The sequence below is a fragment of the Symphalangus syndactylus genome, chromosome 8 (assembly GCF_028878055.3).
Source record: "Symphalangus syndactylus isolate Jambi chromosome 8, NHGRI_mSymSyn1-v2.1_pri, whole genome shotgun sequence".
Lineage (NCBI taxonomy): Eukaryota > Metazoa > Chordata > Mammalia > Primates > Hylobatidae > Symphalangus > Symphalangus syndactylus.
The window spans coordinates 102,146,772-102,169,232 of NC_072430.2; the positions used below are offsets into that span (position 1 = coordinate 102,146,772).

Genomic DNA, 22,461 nt, shown 5'->3' on the forward strand with positions numbered 1-22,461 from the left:
GCAGTGATGGCATCAGGTCCTGGGCTTTTATTTGCTGGGAGACTTTTTACTACAGCTTCGATCTTCTGTTTACTTGTTACTAAACTCTTCAAGGTTTGGATTTCTTCATGGTTGAATCTTGGTAGGTTGTATTTGTCTAGGAATTTATTCATCTCTTCTAGGTTTTCCAATTTATTGGCATATAGTTGTTCATAGCAGCCTCTCATGGTCTTTTGAATTTCTGTGGTGTTGGTTGTCACGTCTCCTTTCACATCTCTGATTTTATTTGTGTAGGTCTTCTGTCTTTTTTTCTTAATCTGGCTAAAGTTTTGTTGATTGTTTTTAATCTTTTCAAAAAATCAGCTTTTAGTTTCATTGATCTTTTGTACTGTTGTCTTCATTTATTTCTGCTTTCATCTTCACTATTTTTTCCTGCTAATTTTGTGTTTGGGTTGCTCTTGCTTTTCTAATTCTTTGAGATACATTGTTAGATTGTTTATTTGAAGTTTTTCTTCTTTTTTGATGTTGGCACTTATAGCTATACATTTCCCTTTTAGTACTGTTTTTGCTCTATCCCATAGGTTTTGGTATGTTGTGTTTCCAATGTCATTTGTTTCAAAAAAATTTTCAGTTTCCTTCTTAATTTCTTTATTGACCTATTGGTCATTCAGGAGCAGGAGCATGTTGTTTAACTTCCATGTGTTTGTATAGTTTCTAAAGTTCCTCTTGTTAATGATTTCTAGTTTTATTCCACTGTGGTTACAGTCTCACCCAAGGCCCACAGCATGTACTACCTGGCTACCACTCTTGACTATTCAGGGCCCAAGGGCTCTTTAGTCAGCAGGTGATGAATCCTGCCAGGACTGGGTTCTTCCTTTCAAGGAAGTGGGTTTTCTTCTAGCTCAGGGTGTGTCTAGAAATGTCATCTGGGCATCTGGGATATAGGGCCTCAGGACTCTGCCTAGTGCCCTATCCTACTATGGCTGAGCTGGTTCCAAGTTGCAAGACAAAGTCCTCTTTACTCTTCCCTCTCCACTCCTCAAGCAGAAGGAAAGAGTCTCTTTTGGAGCTGTGAGCTGTGTTGCCTGTGGTTTTGGAAGAGATGGTGCACATGAGCTGGTCTCACTAGGTCACATGCCCCCAAGTTCACTGGCTCTGAGCCCAGCACAGCACCAGGACTTTCCCAAGAATTGCAGTCCTTGTGGCCTAGACTGCCTTTCAAGTTTATTTAGGACCTCAGAGTACTTTAGCCAGGGTGACAAGCCTTGCCAGAATTCAGGTTCTGACATCTGGGTTGGGTGATTCCCTTTTGGCTAGGGCTGGCCTGAATTCTCCCTCCATTGAGTTTTGCCTGTATTGCTTTCTGCTGTGACAGGGCAAGACTGAGTTTCAGTGTAAAGTGTAACAATCACTGTGCTCTCCCTTCCCCAGGCACATAGATTCTCTCTTTGAACAATGCAGCTGCTGCAGGGGATGGGGAAGGGATGGCACTGGCAATTCAGGACTGCCTTTCCTACTTCTTCAGTGCCTCTTTCACCAATACGAAGTTAAAACCAGGTACTGTGGTCACTTACCTGATTTTTGGTTCTTAAGATGGTGCTTTTTTTTCTGTGAATAGTTGTTCAATTTGGTGTTCCTTCAGGGAGGATGATTGATGGAGGCTACTATTTGGTCATCTTGCTCTGTCTCCATCCATACTAATTTTTTTTTTTTTTTTTTTCAAGACGGAGTCTCACTCTATCGCCCAGGCTAGAGTGCAGTGGCGCCATCTTGGCTCACTGCAAGCTCCACCTCCTGGGTTCACGCCATTCTCCTGCCTCATCCATACTAATTTTTTTATATCTGCCTAGGCCCTGTAGCTAGAGTAAGGTCAGAGTCTGGGGCAGAACCAAACATGGAAGCAGAGTCTGCTGCTCGAGATCAGAGACTAGAGGGTCAGAGACTTGAATGGGTGCTGACATTGTGGATCCCCAGTGAGAACTTGCCCCTGCAGCCTTATAAGAAACACTGCTTTTCTACAGGAGAATCACCACGTTACATTAGCAGTTTTTTTTTTTTTTTTGAGATGGAGTCTTGCTCTGTCTTCCAGGCTGAAGTGTAGTGGCATAATCTCAGCTCACTGCAACCTCCACCTCTCAGGTTCAAGCAATTCTCCCACCTCACCCTCCAGGGTAGCTGGGATTATAGGCATGTGCCACCACACCCAGCTAATTTTTGTATTTTTAGTAGAGATGGGGTTTCACCATGTTGGCCAGGCTGTTCTCTTTCTGCTCACCTATTGATAATCTTGACCTAAATTTAGAAGTAATTTGGGTATCATTAGATACATATGGGCAACTGGAATGAATTCTAAACTGAGTAATTAGAATTGAGATAATTAATCTGCTTTCCATTTTATATTTCTTTATTTACTTTGGGGGTTTCTTTAGTGATTCTCCCAGGACTTGTATGTGGGTTCATTATTTACTTGACAGTTAAAAAGTTGGTCAGAAAAGTTATGTCTGCCTCCTGGTCATAAATGAAAAGGTAAATCCAGAGGAAAAAATTACATCTTCTCTCTTGGTTTATTTTTAATATCAATAAAATGTCAGTGCCCTTTAAATGCTGAACTTTATTATGCATATGAACTTTGAATTATTTTTGTTCAGAACAGAGAAACGTGGAAAGAAATTATATGCTCCCTCATATAACTCAAAGGCCTGATCCATCAAAGCTAGAAAGGTTATTGTCATCTTGGGTGACTTTTGGTTTCTCCCTTGTTCTTGTAAGGCCTACTCTCTTCCACTCACCAGTATCTTCTAGTAGCTTCCCCCTGGTGATGCGTGGCTGGCTGAGTAGCTTCTTGAGAACATAGCCATTAATGAGCTTAATTGTCTTTCACTTACTATTCTAGTGACATTCTATTACCTCAAGATAACATACAAGTCTAATTTACCTAAGTGGATATTGCTTTTGTGTGTTACATTATGCTTTAGAATTTCAAGGTTCTGAAATTATTTTATGCTTTTTAGGAATCCAAAAATTAAGCTGTTTTCTGTTATTTTCTTTAATCTTCACTAGTAAATGAGATTAACATGGATGGAAGTCTGGCCTTGGGAGAACTAAACCCAAGTGGTCACATAAAACCCAGGAACTATGTCAGCCTTAAAAGGCCAATCCATCATTCCTAGCAAGGTGAATGTACCACACAGAATTATCAGAGACCCCTCCTTACAAAATGGTAATAACAAAAATATTTGTCATTTTTGGGGTACTTTCTAGGTTTCCTTATTAAATGGTAATAACAAAAGTATTCATCATTTTTGGGGTACTTTCTAGGTTTCCAACTCTTTAGAGATATTATTCTAAGGCAATCAACTGGGAAAATAGAAATAGTTAAAAATCATTTTCTTTGCATTGAAGGGCTTCCAGTATACCATGGTGCTAAGTTAATTTTCCAGTTTTAGTTTCCATTCCTCCATAAAAAATTATTTTATCTAATCAGAATGGTCTGTTTCTCAACAAAGCAGTCTCTCAATACCAGCACAGGATGCTGATTAGGAAATTAAAATTGTTCTTCTGGAGACTATCTTTGGTTTTTCACTGAATTTCTTATTCTACTGGAGGTTTTCAGAACGTAGTGCAGGTATTAGTTGCTGCAAATTACTCCCCTTACCCCTCTTCTGAGATCTTAGAATGTTCTGGGTGATCTGATGGCTGGTTCAGAGATGGCTATTTTATAAGTTTAGAGTGAGTCATTTAAAACAGGGTCCCCAACCCCCAGGCCACGGTCTGGTTAGGAACCTGGCCACATAGCAGGAGGTGAGCTATAGGTGAGTGAGCACTATCGCCTGAGCGATCCACCTCCTGTCAGATCAGTGGCAACATTAGATTTTCATAGGAGCGGTAACTATTTGTGAACTGCACATGCAAGGGATCTAGGTTGTGTGTGCCTTATGAGAGTCTAATGCCTGATGATCTGAAGTGGAAGAGTTTCATCCTGAAGCCACCTCCCACTCTGATCCGTGGAAAAATTATCTTCCATGAAACTGGTCCCTGGTACCAAAAAGTTTGGCGACTACTGATTTAAAAGGACAATTTACACAAAATCACCCTCAAAGTGCATGTGTGAGTCTAGCATATGTTGTACTGTACATTTTTTATAGGGTGTGCATAGTGGCAATATGTTCTCTATAACAGAGTTGAGATGTCTGCTTTCTCAAGGCTAGACTCTGAGTTAATTAGGTGGAGTGATCCTCCAGATGTGTAAGACAGTTCCAGGCAAGTACTATTTATGGATGCTTCTCCATTGGTGCCAGCAGTAACTTGACTGTCCCCTCAACTCCCTAAGCCTTTTATCGCTCTCTTACTGAGAGCTTTCCTCACATCCATCCTGTGTTGTAGATCTAGCTATCTACTCTTTTTCTCCCTTCTTGTTTTTCACATTGCTTGACTCATAATGTTTGCTTAATACATATGGTAATCATTGATATTGTACAGCAAATATTTCCAGCTCTCAGTCTTCTGAGCAGATGATAAGATTGTACTTTCTACCATCTTTGGCCAAATGACTCACTTTGACCAATGAAATGTGATCAGAAGCGATGCAAATTATTTTCAGGTGAAATCATTTAATATCCACTGCTCAACTCCTACCTTTCCTTCCTATTCACTGTGATGGTATGTAGAGATGAAGTCTGAGTCCCTGAATGACTGCAATGTCCAGAGTCTCCTGCTGACCTGCAAAGTGCATGTAGTTTAAACTAGAAATATACTTTTGATTCTTTGAGCCATTGAGATTTTCGGGTGGTTTGTATACAGCATAACCTGACTTATTCTGACAAATGCACTGGACCTGTACTTTCCAATATGATAGCCACCAGCTACATGTGGCTATTGAGCCCCTGAAGTATGGCATCTTATTTCATTTTCTGTTGCTGTAATGGAATACTCAAGACTGAGTAATTTATAGAGAAAAGAAATTTATTTCTCACATTTCTGGAGGCTGGAAGGTCCAAGAGCATGGTACCAGCATCTGATAAGGGCCTTCTTGCTATGTTGTGCTATGGTGGGGAGGTAAGAGGGCAAGTGAGTGTGTGCAAAAAGAGAAAGCATGGGGGCCAGGCTCACTTAATAAAAACCTGGTCTTGCAATAACAAACCCACTCCCATGACAATAGTATTAATCCATTAATGAGAGCGCAGCCCCCATGACCTAATCACCTCTTAAAGGTCCCACCTCTTAATACTGTCACAATGGCAATTAAATCTCAATAAGAGTTTTGGAGTGAACATTCAAACCATAGCATGTGGCTAGTCCAAATAGAGATGTACTATAAGTGTAAAACCCATGCTGAATTTTGAAGACTTAGTATGACAAAAAGTATGTGAACTATCTCAATAATTTTTCAATATTAGTCACATGTTGCAATAGTATTTTGGATATATTAGGTTAAATAAAATATAGTATTACAATTAATTTTACCTGGTGCTTTTTACTTTTAAAAAATTACACATGGTTTGCATTATCTTTCTGTTAGATAGTGCTACACTGAACTACAAGCTTATTGAAGACAAGAGTTGTATCCATTTTACCTTTTTTCCCCCACAACATCCAACAGTGTCTGGGATATGAGATATGCAACATTAATGTAGGTTTAGTGAGCAAACTGTGTCTCCATTTATATGTAGTTTAACATTTAACAAATAATGCAGTTCTCAACATGAAGTTTGTTTGTATTTTTGTGTTTAATAATTCCTTCTTTTAATTCCTTTAGCTAAAGAATAACTCAAATCTTTTTCAACCATCAGATAATTGAATATTATATTTTGATGTCATGTTTATGCTATAATAAAAAGGCTGGGATTATGCCCATTAAATACTTGTCCTTATGAAATTTTTTAGCAAGGTCACTCTTTATGGCTAACATTTTCTTATCTTTGTAAAAACAACAAAGAAGCCCCTGTTTGTTCAGTCATAGTTGTGACCTTTATTTCTTTTCCAATATCTGCCACTTAGGATATTTATTAAATTAGGCCCCTTTGCATGGGGCCTTGTGCTACAAACCATAAGGAAACAGAAAAAGAGAAATGGAGCTGCCATGAAGTCCTTCTGCAACATCAGCTGTGGGGACTCCACATGTGAGGAAGCAGGGCTTTGGATTTTTAGATGAGTGAGACAGAAAGTAAAATAGGTGGTAAAAGGAGTCGCTGAAAGGAACAACATATCTCAACAAATAAAGGGTGGGGGAAACACAAAGTACCAAATAGGCTGGAAAACATGTTAAGCACTTAATAAATTATAGCTATTGCCATGAAAGTGTATAAACCCAGGAGTTATGGATGGATGCATACTAGGCTGTTCCATTGGCTAAGGAGCGGCAGGGGAGGTGACACAGGGGAAGGGGAAGATAGATACTCTCATCAAAAGACCATAGAATTAGCAAGAACTTGGCCACAAACCAACTTATATACCATTCCATGTGCATAAAATCACATATTGTGTGTATGTGCATAGAAAGATATTACAACAGTGGTTACCAAACTGTAGTGATTCTTTCTCTGGATGGTGGCTGAATCTCAGGTGATTTTTACTGTCCTTGTTACACGTTTTGAATTTTTCTCCAAATAAGCCATGTATCATCTGTATACTCAGCAAATAATCTGATCTAGCATTTTTGCATTTATGGGTAACATCAGGACAAAGATTAAGAACCTAACCAAACACCGCATGTTCTCACTCATAGGTGGGAATTGAACAATGAGAACTCATGGACACAGGAAGGGGAACATCACACTCCGGGGACTGTTGTGGGGTGGGGGGAGGGGGGAGGGACAGCATTAGGAGATATACCTAATGCTAAATGACGAGTTAATGGGTGCAGCAAACCAACACGGCACATGGATACATATGTAACAAACCTGCACATTGTGCACATGTACCCTAAAACCTAAAGTATAATAAAAAAAAAGAACCCAACCAAAAATTGCCTATATTATTTGCATTCTGTTGATTGCTAATTTTTAAAATAAAACTGTCAAATTATTATAAATATAAAAGTAATCAGAAATATACTGCCAGTACATGCATTTTGGTTATCACAGAGTATTTTAAATGTACATGTTTATAGGCCTAGTATCCTCCTCCTTGAGTTAGGCTCCAGTTGATTTTCTAAATGACACAGGGAAGTAGCCGGTTCAGGTCATGGAGGCATCTTATCTGAAAGTGAACATTTCTTCAGAAAGAAAAAATGCTTTTGTAAGATTATAGAAGATTTGGGAATTATGCCATGAGGGCACATGCTGAGTAATATGTTTTTGAGGCAGGCTGCCAAGTTTTGTCAAAGAAAGGCAAGTACAGGGTTTGTTTTGCAATGTCTGGAAAACTTGGAACTCTAATTTCTTGGAAAATCTTTCCAAGATAAATTCAGTATGAAGGCATTCTACCTCAAGAAATTACATGTAGCAAGAGGAAAGGAAAAACAAAGTGTAACAAGATAAGAGATGAGAAAAGGAGATTTTTTTTTTCCCCCAAGAGATGTGACCTTGTTGAGTTCAATTACATGTCTGACCAGCATCAGAGAAAACATCCTCATAATGTTAATTTTACTCAAACTCCTGAGTGTGGGTAAAGTAAAGAAATTATCCTTCATCATCGGTTCACTTTTATCCATCTTTAAAAATGTACAAAATATAAGGTGTCACATATTCAAAAATATTCTGAATTGCTGGAGATCTTGAGCAAGTCGTTTACATTTTCTGGGTCCATTTTTCTCCTTTGTCTAATCTGGAGGGTTTAGATGTAAAAAGTGCTATGGTCTCTCCTAGGTTTAATTTTTTTAAGTAAAACAAATTATTATTTTTGACGTATTCACATACTCTTTGATATATATCAGCAAAATTTTTTCCTTATCAAGGTCTAATTCTTATATGGTGTAGAAAGCACTGTGGTTACTTCATAGACATGATCGAAAACTAGGACCTTCCCCATTGTCCCTTCCAGTTCTCCATACACTTTGAAGCCTTTGCATGGTTGTCAGAAGGGTTGTAGTGATCGATAAACAGGAAGAATCCAACTGACACAGGTTCTGTATCAATGAGATGGCTGTGCAGAGCAGGAGACTCAGCAATATTCTCCCCCTGGCAAGGATAAACTACCCTTTTCCTCAAGTCTTCTTGGAGCTGCCCTGCTGCTGGTGACTCTGCCTAATGAGGTGGGAGATCTGCTCAGGTTCTTTAAGAAACACAATCTGGGTCTTCATGAGGTGAGTCCCTACTGTTCTGAGAGGCTCTCAGCCACAGTAGTGCATGGAGGTATGAACTAAGAAGCTGTAGAAGGATACAAGTGCACTTTGCTTGGGGACTACTTACCACCATCTTTCCTTATGGGCTTGGGAGCTGGTGGAAACCAGTTCAGCAGATTTTTGAGTGACTTTTGAATTGAAGGTGAATTCTAGGAGATCTGACTGTCCCAAGTAGGATGATACTTTAAGCCTTTCTGATGTGTTTACCATAATTCAATTGAAGAACATTTATGTATAGTTTATTCACAAATCCTACATTTATTGAGTGCCTGCCATATGCCGTTTTGGTGGGGAGAAGTATAAAAATAATAAAAAGGTATAATGCAGTAGAGAATGACTAGGTACTAATTAAAATTGAGACAGACTCATAGAAGAGGTAACATTTCACTCTCAGTGAAAAGAAGAGCAAGCCATGAAAAGGTTTGATGTCAAGATATTCCAGGAGAGGGATTGGCAAGGGAATGGTGGGGAGGAGCTTCACATGTTCAGGGAAAAGAAGTCCAGTGTGGCCAGGGTACATGAGCAAAGGGGAGCATGGCAAGAGTTGAGGTCAGGGAGGTGGGCAGGCGTGAGGTCAAGTGGGCCTTGCAGGCCATGGGGAAAAATTTGGATTTTATTGTAAGAGCAGTTAACCATTAGAGGGTTTAAGCAAGAGAATGATAGGGCCCGATTTATACTTTTCTTGGTTCCTGTGGCTGCTAGGTGAAGAATGGATAGTGGAGGAGTAGAGAGAACAGGGAATTAGTCATCTAGTCATCCAGCTGAGATGTGATGGTGACTCAGACAAGGTTAGTGGCAGTGGAGAAGGAGAGAAGTGTCATGGCTTTGGGACGTATTTCAAAGTAGAGCCCACAGGACTTGCTGATGGCTGCCTGTAAGAGAGTAAGAAAAGGCATAAATCAAGGAGGATTCCTATGTGTTGGACTTGGAAAAACTGAGTGTATGGTAGGGCTATTTATGAGGAGGGAGAAACCTGGAGAGGAACTGGTTTGGAGGCTTACCAAGAGTTCTGATTTTGCCATATTAAGTTTGGGTGACCTAATAGATATCGAAGGAAAGCTGTCAGACAGGCAGCTTGAATTGCTATGGAAAGTCCTGGGCTGGAGATTTCAATTTGGGAACTATTGGCATGGATCTGATGTGAATTGTGAAAAGATAAGTAAAAGTTTAAACCAGTCCTGTAATTCATCTTGAGCATGTGCTACTTTCAGTCAGGAAAAAAAAGAAACCCTCCTTTATGAAATGATATGGTAATTATTGCTTACTACTTAGACTCTTTGTAGCAGTTGATTTTCAGGCAATTAGAATAACCACATCACTTTTATCTGATAATTAGAGCTAATTTGCAAGTACTGATGATAGGCTCATTCACTGAATAAACAAAATGCAGAGCACAAAGTTTGTTTCTACAGCCATATATGTGAAGTTCCTCTTCAGGTCTTTTGCACCACAGGGCTGCTGAATTACTGCAGAGTTTAATTCAGAATTTTCACTCTTGTTCATTGCTAAGCTCATGGCTTTATTCTGGAATGGTGTTGTGTACTTTGGGAAGAATGCTGTTGTGGGAAATTCTGACCCCTTCTTCTCCCAATCTCAGCTGCGCTGTCAGAAGCTGTTTGCCCTGACAGGCCTGGGAGCTTGGAAGCTAGCTATAGTAAGAGAGTGATGCTTCACATTATTGAGTGTCCACGAAATGCTTATGAGGAAACAGAAGCTTAAGGTGACATGGCTAGTAAATTACAAAATCAGGCCTAGGGTCTGCCTGCTTCTGAAGGCATCTACAATTTTTATTCTGCCAGGCTGTTAAACTGTCAAAATTTGCCTTATTCTTCCAGTCTTGCTTTCTCCTATCAACTCTTATGTCTTTCCAGCCAAAAACCCAATTGGGTATCACCTACATTTCTGTCTTTAAAAATCATCCCGTAAGGGCCAGGCACCCCTGTAATCCCAGTACTTTGGGAGGCCTAGGTGGGAGGATTGCTTAAGGCCAGGAGTTCGAGACCAGTCTCTGCAATAGAGTGAGACCCCCATCTCTAAAAATACTTAAAAATTAGCTGGGTGTGGTGGCACGTGCCTATAGTTCCAGCTACTCAGGAGGCTGAGGCAGGAGGATTGCTTGAGCCCTGGTGATCAAGGCTGCAGTGAGCTGTATTTGTGCCACTGAACTCCAGCCTGGCAGCCTGGGTAACAGAGTGAGGCTCTTTTCACCCTCATCCAATAACAACAACAACAACAACAACAGAAAAAACAGAAAAAAGTCCCCTGAAGTATACACACCCCTACCCTCTTATGACTCTGGTTTCTGTTTAAATATTTCAGCCCCATCCTCAAATTCATACCTTTCTTCTCCCCAACCATACCTTCCTACTCCACTCTAGGATTCTATTACTTACACAGACCTCTCATTCTTTAACTTTTCCCTTAACATTTCTCTACACTCTTGCCAAAACTCACTCTTGGCCTTATTCTAAGTTACAAGTTCCTGAGCCACATTCTCCACTCGTGGTCATTTCTTTTACTTTTTCTGGCTCTCAGAGTGAGGAGCAGGAGCCAGAGAATTTCCTGCTTCCCACCAGCACATCCAGTCTATTGCTTGTTCATTGTCACTCAAGAACTTGTGTTGTGAACTCCATTCTATCCTGTGTACCACACTTCTTCCATCTTACATTCAACTCACACCTTCTGCTCACTTCTCAACCTAGAAGAGTCCACTTTTGCTGACTCTGTCTTTCTTCTATCATCTCCTGGAACCTGCTAAACACTTTACCTGGTGTTCCAATCCCTGGTCTCAGAGATCTTTGCCCTGTGGACCTTAAGGAACTTAACTTTACTCTCCTCTCTCCCCTCCCCTCCCCTCCCCTCCCCTCCCCTCCCCTCCTTTTCTTTCTCAGAGTCTCACTCTGTCATCCAGGTGGGAGTGCAGTGGCATGACCTTGGCTCACTGCAACCTCTGCCTCCTGGATTCCAGTGATTCTCCTGCCTCAGCCTCTTGAGTAGCTGGGATTACAGGTGTGCACCACCACGCCTGACTAATTTTTGTATTTTTAGTAGAGACAGGGTTCCACCATGTTGGCTGGGCTGGTCTCAAACTCCTGACCTCGTGATCCACCCACCTCGGCCTCCCAAAGTGCTGGCATTACAGGCATGAGCCACTGCACCCGGCCAAGGAACTTTATTTCTAAGTCACTCTTGCTCCTTATAGGCACGGCCACACTTCAGACCTGCTCAACATTTGAAACTGCCCCTTATCTGAAATTATCTTCTTGGATGATATCCAGTTATAGTTCTGCCTCTTTGCAGTCTTCTCTCCTGCTGAATCTTGGCTTTATTCTCACTGTAACAGCTTCTTGCCTCATCCATTGCCTTGACATGCCACACTGGCCTCACCTGCCTCTCTACTCATGTGGACCGTTTGGTCTGCCATTTGAGCTCAGTTTTTGATAGCTCCATGGACTTCAGGCTCTGATCCTATTTTACTTGCTCTGCAAATCTCCAATTCTAGGGATCACCATCTGATCTCTTTCCTCCTCCTCTTGTATTACTGAGTACAAATAAAGGACATGAATCCTGATTTTTATTAACAATAAGGAAAATTTACTATAACATTTTAGCATGTAACCCACAGTGCCAAGATTGGTTAATTTAGTGATCCAATAACATCATCAAAGACCTTGGATCTTCCCATTTCCCCCCACCCCCTCACCTAACCCCCTGTTGTCCTATCAGGACAGCTTCAGTCTCTAGCTAGCCACCAGCTGCTGCATTTCTAGGGGCCATGAAGAGACCGGACTCAGCAGAAAAATTGGTTTGATTGGTTTTACCACAAATATCAACCCACAATTAGAACCTCCTCTGGCTTCATTGCAGTCTCATTACAAATTAGCTCCTACTTGTGTTTCTCACTGGAACTATTCTGAGCTTTTTCCAATTCCAATCTTATCAAGCCCCACCTACTTGTTTCTTTTTTTGTTTCAAAAGTGTCTTCCATATCTGTTCCTATTGCCCCTACCCTAACTTGCACCCAACAATTGTTTACCTTGCTCCCATCCATTCATTTCCCTGTCCCTTTCCTGCCAGGTTACTGTTCCTGAAGCCGGCACTGAGTGTGGCACTTTTTTGTTCACCTTGCCTCTAGTGGGTCCCTGAAGTTCAGATGGCTTATTTTGGCATTTGGGATCCATTAAGACCTGGCCCTGCACTACATTCTCAATTTTAATTTCCATTATTTTTATTTATGTACTGGATAAGCCAATCAAAATGGAAATCCCTGGCTATTCTTTTACTGCTCCCCAGATTTTCCCACCTCTGTCTTTGTTCCCTTTCTCTGAAGAGGACTTCCCCTCAACTCCGCAAGTGAAATTACTGCACACTTTGAGGTATAATTCCAGTGGCACTTCTTTTAAAAGCTTTCCTGGCCTCTCTCATCCTCAGCAAGAAATTATAGTCTTTTCTGAATTTTGTAGTAGATTATCTTAGGTTACTTTTTAAGTATATGTGATATTTTTTATTGTAGAGTAAATCCTCACTTTGTTCATATGTTCTTGGAAACTGCGACGTTAAGTGAAACCAATTTTACCATAGGCTGATTGATATAAAAAGTTAAGTTCCAGCCGGGTGCGGTGGCTCACGCCTGTAATCCCAGCACTTTGGGAGGCCGAGGCGGGTGGATCACGAGGTCAGGAGATCCAGACCATCTTGGCTAACACGGTGAAACCCCGTCTCTACTAAAACTACAAAAAGATTGGCCGGGCGCAGTGGGGGGCGCCTGTAGTCCCAGCTACTAGGGAGGCTGAGGCAGGAGAATGGCGTGAACCCGGGAGGCGGAGCTTGCAGTGAGCCGAGATGGTGCCACTGCACTCCAGCCTGGGCAACAGAGTGAGACTCCGTCTCAAAAAAACAAAACCAAAACAAACAAACAAACAAAAACAGAGTTAAGTTCCTAAGGCATATTTCTGGCCACAAAAACATCACCAAACCTCTAAATAAAGACAAAACACTTCTAACATTAAACATTAAAATAAATGTAAGCTATACATACATTTAAGAAAGATTAATAAAAACAAGTAAGATAATTATTTAGACACTTCTTCCAAATCAAAGTTGTGAGTGATCAGAGCCTATCCTGGCAGCTCAGGGTAGCTCAGGGCACAAGGTGGGAACCAACCCTGGCCAGGAGCCATTCCCTCCCAGGGTGCACTCAGACACACCCACACTCACTCAGACTGGCACCATGCAGACATGCCAGTTCACCGAAGGTGCACGTTTTTGGGATGTAGGAGGAAACTGGAATAACGGGAGAAAACCCATGCAGATATGGGGAGAACCTGCAAACTCCACACAGACAATGGCCCTGTCTGGGAATTGGTTTTCATTCCCATCAACATAATAACAGAGTGACGCTATTCAAGGACCTGCTCTACATCCACTATGGATTGCTCTGTAGCCCCAGTTTTCATAGTTTCCACTAATATCATTTGAACAATTTTTCAGTTGCTTGGTGTTTGATTGTTTTAATTGTTTAGACTTTTTTCCATTTTCCTGACCCATGATCCTACGAAAGCTAATAGTATCTGTTATGGACTTAGAGGACATCCGGCTTCTGAGGCCCTTTGGGACTGTACATGATTTTGCTTGGAAAAAGCCCAAATACTGTAACTAAAATTGTTCCCGTGGTTATTTTGTCCAATTGATATGAGGTTGTTTTTGTCTTTTTGGTTTTGATGCAGTGTTTTAGTAAAGAAACATAGGAAACAAGATTTTACTAATATCACTAAGTTAACTTCGAGGTACCCAGTTGTTGCTAACGTAGTTCTCTACATCACCAAATATTACTGATCCCACCATTACAAGACCTCTGAAATCTATCCCTTTCTCTCCCTTCACACTGCAGGGGCCTGATTTCTGACCCTCACCAGCTCTCTGCAACCAGCTTCATCCTACAGCTATCTGTCTGCAAAAGAATCATCTCTGGTTGTGCCACTTCTCTGCTTATGCACATTTTCTGATTTCCCATTGCTTCCAGAATTAAGTCCAAGTCCATTTATGGGACCTCTGAGTCCCTTTAGATTCGAATCCCAGTTGCCTTCCCCAGGTTCATCTCATGTCACTTGCTCAGCTGTGTCTCCTGTCCCCAGCCACACTGAGATTTTCACTACTGCCGGAAAGACCCATGCTTTTCTGGGGCTTGAAAGATCCCTCTAATTTCTTCCCCTGACCCATTCCCACTCATTATTTAATAAAAACTCAAGTATTACCTCATCTGTGATACCTTTCCCTACTTCCTCAGAGAGCAGCCCCCTTTCTGTGTTCCTATACCATTCATTCACTCATTCACATATTGAAATCCAGGTAGTTAAAAACTGCTGGGGATTAAGTGACCTAGAAACCTTAGTCCCTGGACTGTAAGGGGCTGTATAGGTATGTAAAAAAGAAAATGACAACATTGAGGGCAGGGAGGGGACCAAATTAGAGAGACCCCATGCATTAGAACAAACTCGAGGAGTTAGTGTCTGAATGTGTATGTGGGAATGCAGAAAGCGGAAGAGAAGAGAACATTCCCCATATTCCTGCCTTGAATGACACAGGTATGTGGCTGTCCATGGACCCAGGAAATGAAAGGGAGGAGCAGGCGAGGTGAGAAGTGGGACCAGTTTAGCTTTGAGGTGCCTCTAGGACATCTGAGTGATATGTCCAGTGTGCAATGGGATTTATGGATCAAGAGCTCAGGAGAGGAAGCTGAGATTAAGTTAAGTTTCTGGGAGGTTCCAACAAGCAAATAGCAGTTGATGTTAGGAAAATTTCTGAATTTACCAGGTGCTCCATGCCCTTCTTTTGTTCCGTATCATATTGTATATCTGGTGACATACCCTGCTTCCCCATAAGGACACTCACTTATTAATTCACCTTGTATCCTCAGTGCCTACTACACTGCTTTGCACATAAAAATTTCATTTCAAGTGAGAGAAGGAATATGAGTTCACTCAGCCATGTCTTACTCATGGGTGGGAGAATACTGAAATTGATCCATTTAATAAATAATGTATTGAGCACCTTCTATGTACTGGGAAGTCTCCTGGCCACTGGAAATATAGCAGTGAAAATGATAGTGGGGGAACAGTAACTCAGTAAATAAGCACGATAATATGAGATCATAAAAATGATAATAGCTAATACTATGGAGTTCTTATTGTGTGTCAGGACCTGTCTTGAGCTTTTAACATGAATTTTAAAATTTAATCTTCAAAGTATCTTATAAGGTAGGGAAATTAATCGAGTAATATGGTGGCAAGTGGTCAGAGAAGGCTGTTTGCAGTTATAATGGAGCTGAATTGTGAAGGAGCCAGCCTCAAGGAGATCTGGAGGGAGAATGTTTCATGCACAGTTCAAGTAAATTTAGGTTTTATTAGGTTCGTTTTTGCCGTTAAAAGTAATGGCTAAACTGCAATTACTTTTGTACCAATCTAATAATAGCTTCTTCTTTTAATGTGAAAAGAATACAGGCTTTTCTTAATCACTGCAAGTCGCATTCACTAGCCTTCAAATACTCTACACCTTAGTTCACCTACAACCAATCAAACTAGCAGTAGTTCATTGTACAATCTAAGGTTAGGGCAAAAGACCTTTCCATGTACATTAAGACACACATGTAGCTTGTAGTGAGTGGGGATTGGGGAATTTTACCTCACTTGTACTCACTAATGTATGATGATAAAGATCAATAGAAAAATGATATGAAAACAAATGTAGAAAAATGATTTAGATTCTAAGGTAGATTAAGTTAGGAAACAGCAAAATCATAAAGGTATACCTACTCTATCTGCTCACTCCCTCAGACTAAATTCTTAATGGAAAAGTTTCTTAGGAACAAGCAAATATAAACAATTACTTTTTAATTCATTTTTCCTCGTCTATATAGGTTATTTGCATGTAAATCATATTGACACACAAACTTTACTTTGTCAATCATTTAGGGCAACTATGAAAAGATTAATACAGTAGTTGGACTTTTAATTTTCCATCTTGTTCTTAGATAGAATTTTTGGTGAGACTGTGATGGCTAAAGGGAGGAAGGAAGTTCATCAAGGGCCCGAAATGTCTGTCTGTTATTAGAAAGGAGCCTTCATTTTCCAGAATGAATTTATCCATAGCAATCTGTAAAATAAATCTGTGTAGAAAGACTTCTCAAACTAGGCATGATAAAAGTTAGGGCCATACTGCAGGAAAGAAGCTTAGAAGGATCTTCTCATCCAGTGCCCTCAGTTTATAAACCAGGAGAGGCCAACTGTCTTATCTAAAGTCACAACCTAGAAGGGATGGGATTCTGGGTAGCATTTCTAGATAAACTTGCATATTTACTTAGAATTATGCATTTTAAGCTTATCTATGTATTTTAATTATTTTAAGTTAGAAAACTGTAATATAGTTTTAATTTTTGAATATATTTTATTTCCTTAAGAAGCAATAGTTTAATTTATGTTGGCATTTTGTATTTACTCATGGGAAAGTAAAAACTGTTATCATTCAATTTGATTTACTGAATTAGTCAATAAATTTATTTTTGTCTGAATTTTTATTGAAAGAGATGAACTTTAATCAATAGAATTTATATATATATATATATATGTAAATCTAAAATTGAAACAAAATAAAAAGGTGATGCAATTAGGAGCCCCTTTGTATCTCTGTTGTCTTTTGGGCTTCCTATTTTTGCATTATTTCTACTTTTATTGATAACCAAACACTTTCCAAATGTTAAGTGTATAATCTCAGAGGGCTAGTTAGGAATTTGCTGAAGAGTGGTAGAGAAAGCCATACTTTTAACTATCTTTAAGCCTCCTCATGCTTTCTAAGAAATTAATCTTTTTTTCTGTTTCCCGATCTCTTCCATTCTGTCTGTTTCACCTGGTACTAGATCAGCTCTTATCATTCCTCCTGCAGTTTAATCCACATTCTGTTTCCAGGATTTTACGAATCTCAAAAATTTGAAAGCTACTGACCATTCTGGAAAATAATCAGTTATGGGTACACTTACATACATAAACTGTAATATATCACTTCACATTTTAAGTGGACCTTACCATTGTTTTTGCTTCCTTTTGTGATATAAATGTGGGGTAACCTGATCTGCTGAGAGAGTGGCTGTGATCCAAAGATGTGAGTTGAGTGCCCAGAAGGCAGGGCTGAAGCCTTGGATGACCTTGTATCCATCTTTAGCTACAACTCAACTGGCTTCTCAAGAACAGAAGAGCCTCAACAATTTGTTGATTCAAAACTTTTAAATATGAATTTTTTTCAGATTAATAGTTTTATTTGTCTAACATTTAAATTTATATATTTTTCTTAGCTAAATGGTTGTTTGCTTAATTTTAAATTGGTAGTAATAAAAATTGGCTTACAAGTGAACAATATTGATAGAGTAGATTTTAGTTCATTATTTGTAAAATGCATATTTTCTTTCCCCTTTATCCCTGTGTTCAAATGAGGAGTTATTATTTGCTTCAGGAAGCTTCTCTTGGGGATTAAATAAGCATTTTCTTTTCTTTTTCTTTATTTCTTTATTTTTTCTTTTTCTTTTTCTATTTTTTTTTTTTTTTTTTTTTTTGAGACAGGGTCTTGCTCTATTGCCAAGGTTGCCAGGCTGGAGTGCAGTGGCGCAATCACAACTCACTGCAGCCTCAACCTCCTGGGCTCAAGTGATCTTCTCACCTCAGCCTCCTGAGTAGCTGGGACTACAGGCGTGTACCACCACACTTGGCTAATTTTTAAAAAACTTTTTGTAGAGACGGAGTCTCCCTGGGTTGCCCAGGTTGGTCTCAAACTCTTGAGCTCAAGTAATCCTCTTGCCTTGGCCTCCCAAAGTGTTGAGATTACAAGCATGAGCTGCTGCACCAGGGCTAAATATGCATTTTCTATAAAAGGTTTATTGGGATAGTATCTGGCCTATAGGAAGGATGGAATTTATGTTAGTTTTTGTTGTTACTACTATTATTGCCAGACCCTGTGCTAGGCACTGAAGATAGAAAGCAGATAAAAGTGTACTGTCTCAAAAGGATCAAAGCCTGGTGATGAGGCCTGTAGGGATCGAATTAGAATTACGATTGTTTTCTAAAGATGGAACTTTGTGGCTATTTTGTAGTTTGGGTCTGGAGCCTTCTGCCAGTTTACACACCAGGTCTATGCGTCTGTTCTTTAATGTAATACCTAGACCTGCAAAAATACACAAAGGATTACAGAAGATGAATAAAGAGTAGTATTTCCATAACATAGCACGGAACCCAGCAGCCTCTAGTTAAAAAGTTTTACTGTGCTTCCAAAGTTCTTGATTTAACTTTATTAGTTGAATCTTCCATATGCCTTCAAGGGAAGCATAATTGAAATACAACTAGCAGTTGTATTTATATTAAGCTTCGTCTAGTTTGTTATCAAAGTATAATTTTTGCTTTGTTGAAGAATTTTTTAGATTTGTTTTGATTAGTCTGTGTAGTGATTAGGCAGATCTGTGGAAAACGGGTGCTTTCCAATTTCTTGAAATTCTAAACATGTTTTAATGGTTTGTTTCAACATGTTTTACTTTCAATGTTTTAGTAGCTAAAGGCACATTACTGATTAGAAGACAAATAAGCTCTTTTGAGTTACTTTACAAATTTTCATTTATCTCTCATGGTAATTTACAATTACTAGAGAACTTCGGTTACCTTGAAAACATTTGGGACTAATTTTTCTTAGCACCATAGATGGTAATGTTGATATGTGGAACAAAATCTTCAATAGTGACTGGCTCTGATTTCCAAGGAAGTTGAAGGTACATTGAAAACATTTTCAGTATTAAGAAAGTACATTAAAAATAACCCATTTAAATATGCTCTACCAGATCCTCAATAGTAATAGTATCATGTTCACAGTTTTTTCTGTTAAATATTTGGATTTTTCAATAATGGGGTTCTTTCCTTTTAATAGTTCTCTCCTGGGTGGTCCATAATACCAACTTTGTTAAATTTGCAAAAGAGATTTGTATTTCAAATTTAAGTGCAAGAAAAAGCTAATGTTTCTACTGATGTTGTTTATAACAAGAGAGCGAGAAGGCCCAGTGAAACTGTCAGAAGAATGATTTATCTTATTTACTGCATTAGAAATTGGCCTGTTATTACTTCGTTGGCTTCTACAAAAGAGCTTGTAAATAAAATGTTATAGCCCTAATTGAAAATAAAAGGATAGTGAATGGAATTTAGCCCTATTCATCCTTTTGGATTTAAGCATGATTCATTTCAGCTAAAAATTTTAAAAATCCTCAATTTCATTATGAACATTTTTTTTTTGTTTTTGAGACAGAGTCTTGCTCTGTTGCCCAGGCTGGAGTGCAGTGGTGCAATCATTATGTACATTTTTTAATGCAAGTTTAATGAGTATCCATATCTCAGATTAGCACAGCAATTTTTTGAGGCATTTAGAAATTCCCAGGTGTACTACCATGGGCAGCTGAATGCTTTGGTGCAAGCTCAAGGTAGGATCAGAGCAACCTAGGGTGAAATCCTACTAGCTGTGTAACTGTCGCCCACTAGCTGTATAACTCTGAGCCAGTTGGTTAAGCATGCAAAGTCTCAGTTTCTTTACTTGTCAAATGGGGAACAAAACAACCACCTCACAGGGTAGCTTAGAGAAGAAAGAGAAATTCATTATATAAAGCATATTGCAGTGTTTTATTAATTATACTTGGAATCCTTTTTAAAAGGATGGCAGTAGGCTGAATTACATTCCTGCATGGCGGTAGGCTGAATTCTTACCCAGTTCAGTATCATCTGATATTGAATACAGCTCAGTTTATATAGGATGAAGTGAATAAATAGTCTAAGCCAGGGGAGTTGGCAAACTATAGGGCCTTCTGCCTGTGTTTGTAAGTAAAGTTTTATTGCTAATTACCCTGATTTGAGAAACATGACACTGTACCCCATAAATATGTACAATTATTTTATATCAATGATACTAAAAAAGTTGTTCTATTGCAGTTCAGCCTTGCTTATTCATTTAAGTACTGTCTATGTTTGCTTTCATGCTATCATGGCAGATTAGTTGTGGCACAGACCTTGTGACCCATAAAGCCTACAATATTTACTGTCTGGCCTTTTACAGGAAAAGTTTAGCTACTCCTGGTCTAAGGTATTGTCAGGGGATTGCTTAATTGATATTATGAAGTTTTGCGGTTTGCACAAATGAGAGGATCCATTTTAAGTGAATTGCTGTAGGAATAGACTACAGCATTACTTAGCTATTTTTGGGCTCACCAGAGAAGTCCAAGGATTATCTGTGATTAGTGGTGAGATCCTCTGGAATAGTTGGGAGTAAAAACCTAGGACCTACAGAAGGGCATTTGGACAGGACCAAAACCTTCTGTGGTTCAATTTCAGAGTGGGGGGAAGCCAGGGAGTGATATTAGATTCCTATATGACATCCTTTATCAGCCTACAGCTATGGAAATTGTTCCAAGCATTCATTACAAAGTGGATTTAGTTATTCTTAAAAGGTCTTTATGAATCATCCTAAATCTTAAATTAAAAGATTGTAACCAGATATTACTATGTAGAGACCCTGGAATGAATGCATTTTACCTGGTTATTAGAGCAGCTGCTTCAGGTGCCAGAGTAGGCAAAACTGGACAAGGCTCTGTGTGCTGCAAATGACTGAAGGTCTGAAGCCATGTTCCACTTAATTTAATCATTTTTAAAAATTATTATTGTAGAGCAGGGTCTCACCCTGTTGCCCAGGCTGGAGTGCAGTAGTGTGATCATAGCTCACTGCAGTCTCAGACTCCTGGGCTCAAGTGGTCCTTCCACCTTAGCCTTTGAGTAGGTAGGACTATAGGCCTGCACTACCATGCCTGGCTAATTTTTTAAATTTTGTAGAGATGGAGTCTTACTATGTCGCCAGGCTGGTCTTGAACTCCTGGCCTCAAGTAATCCTCCCGCCTCAACCTCCCAAAATGTTAAGATTATAGGTGTGAGCCACAGAGTCTGGCTTCAATTTAATAATTTTGAAAGATTTAACATCAGATCAATTGCTGGCCTCTACTGGAAGTTCTGAGAAGTCTTTCATTTTTCATACTAAGTAATATTCTACCATCCCAAAGTCTGCTTTTCTCCTTAATTGATCTTTGGGGAGTTAGACAATACAATCATCATTCCTGAGAGCTATTTGGTGCTTTAGAGTTTACAAAGTGCTTCCATTTACACAATTTTATTCAAATAACATAATCACCTTACAAGTTAGAAGGGTTGGAATCATCCCTATTTGATACTGATTACAACTTCAGGTTCTACGAAGTTAAGCCACTTGCCTAAGGCCATACAACTCTAGAGGGTGAAGGAGGGACTTGATTTGTCTTCTGACTTCATATCCCATGTTTTCTCTGCCAAGTTATTTTGTCTGATGTTAACTCTCAGCCAAGTTTACTGAAAAATAGCTAAAATATAAAGTCTCATTAGTTTTTAAAGTAAGCATCCAGAGGAGAGAACATAGAGACCTTTTCACCAGAAACACATATCATCTAGATCAGAGTTGGCAAACTGTTGGACCATAAGTCTCATCTGGCCTGCAGATGTGTTTGACTTAGCCTCTATAAGATCGGCCTGTACATGGCTTTATTAAACAATTACATGGATTTAGCTGTTAAGTAGCATCACAAATAACTCCTGATTTCCAACTTCTTTAGAAAAGTCAGATCTGGCCACACTGTGCCCACATTCCTGCATGGCAGTAGGCTGAATTTAAACAATTGTCTCCTTTGGAGGGGGCATTTGCTTTCTAGTTTCTACAAGTCACTATCATGCCCTGTTGCCCTCCCGTTCAAACCTCACTTCAATCATTTAGGGTACCTACCTGACTCCTGGAAGCATTTGAGTTTGTGATCCCTGATGTAGACTAGGATACTCATTTTGTGAATGAAGAAGTGACATTCGAAGTAGTAAGTCAATTAGGCAGCACCAAGATTACAACTTGTTTTCCTGAGACAGAGCCCTTTTCTGGATCCTGACTTCATGGCCAGATTATCATTATTGAAGAATAACAGAACAGCAAGGGAATAGTAATTAGAAATGCCAAAATGATACACACTTTTAAATAAATGGATATGGCTTTAGTGAGGGTCTGCTATATATTTTGTATTTATGCCATATGAGACAGATTTAAAATATTTCATTACCAGACTAAAC

At 39.4% G+C, this 22,461-nt stretch overlaps 1 protein-coding gene across 2 annotated transcripts in view; it reads left to right on the forward strand.

The window, feature by feature from the left end:
* PLCL1 (phospholipase C like 1 (inactive)) overlaps positions 1-22,461 on the forward strand; it is a 359,754-nt gene that overhangs the window by 167,841 nt on the left and 169,452 nt on the right. Inside the window, exon 1 of one of the 2 annotated variants that reach the window (XM_055290112.2) lies at positions 4,689-4,705. The exons of the other annotated variant lie outside the window; for it this stretch is intronic. The gene's annotated coding sequence lies outside the window, so the exon portion shown is untranslated. Of the gene's footprint in view, positions 1-4,688; positions 4,706-22,461 lie in introns of those variants that run through there. 2 annotated transcript variants of the gene reach the window in all.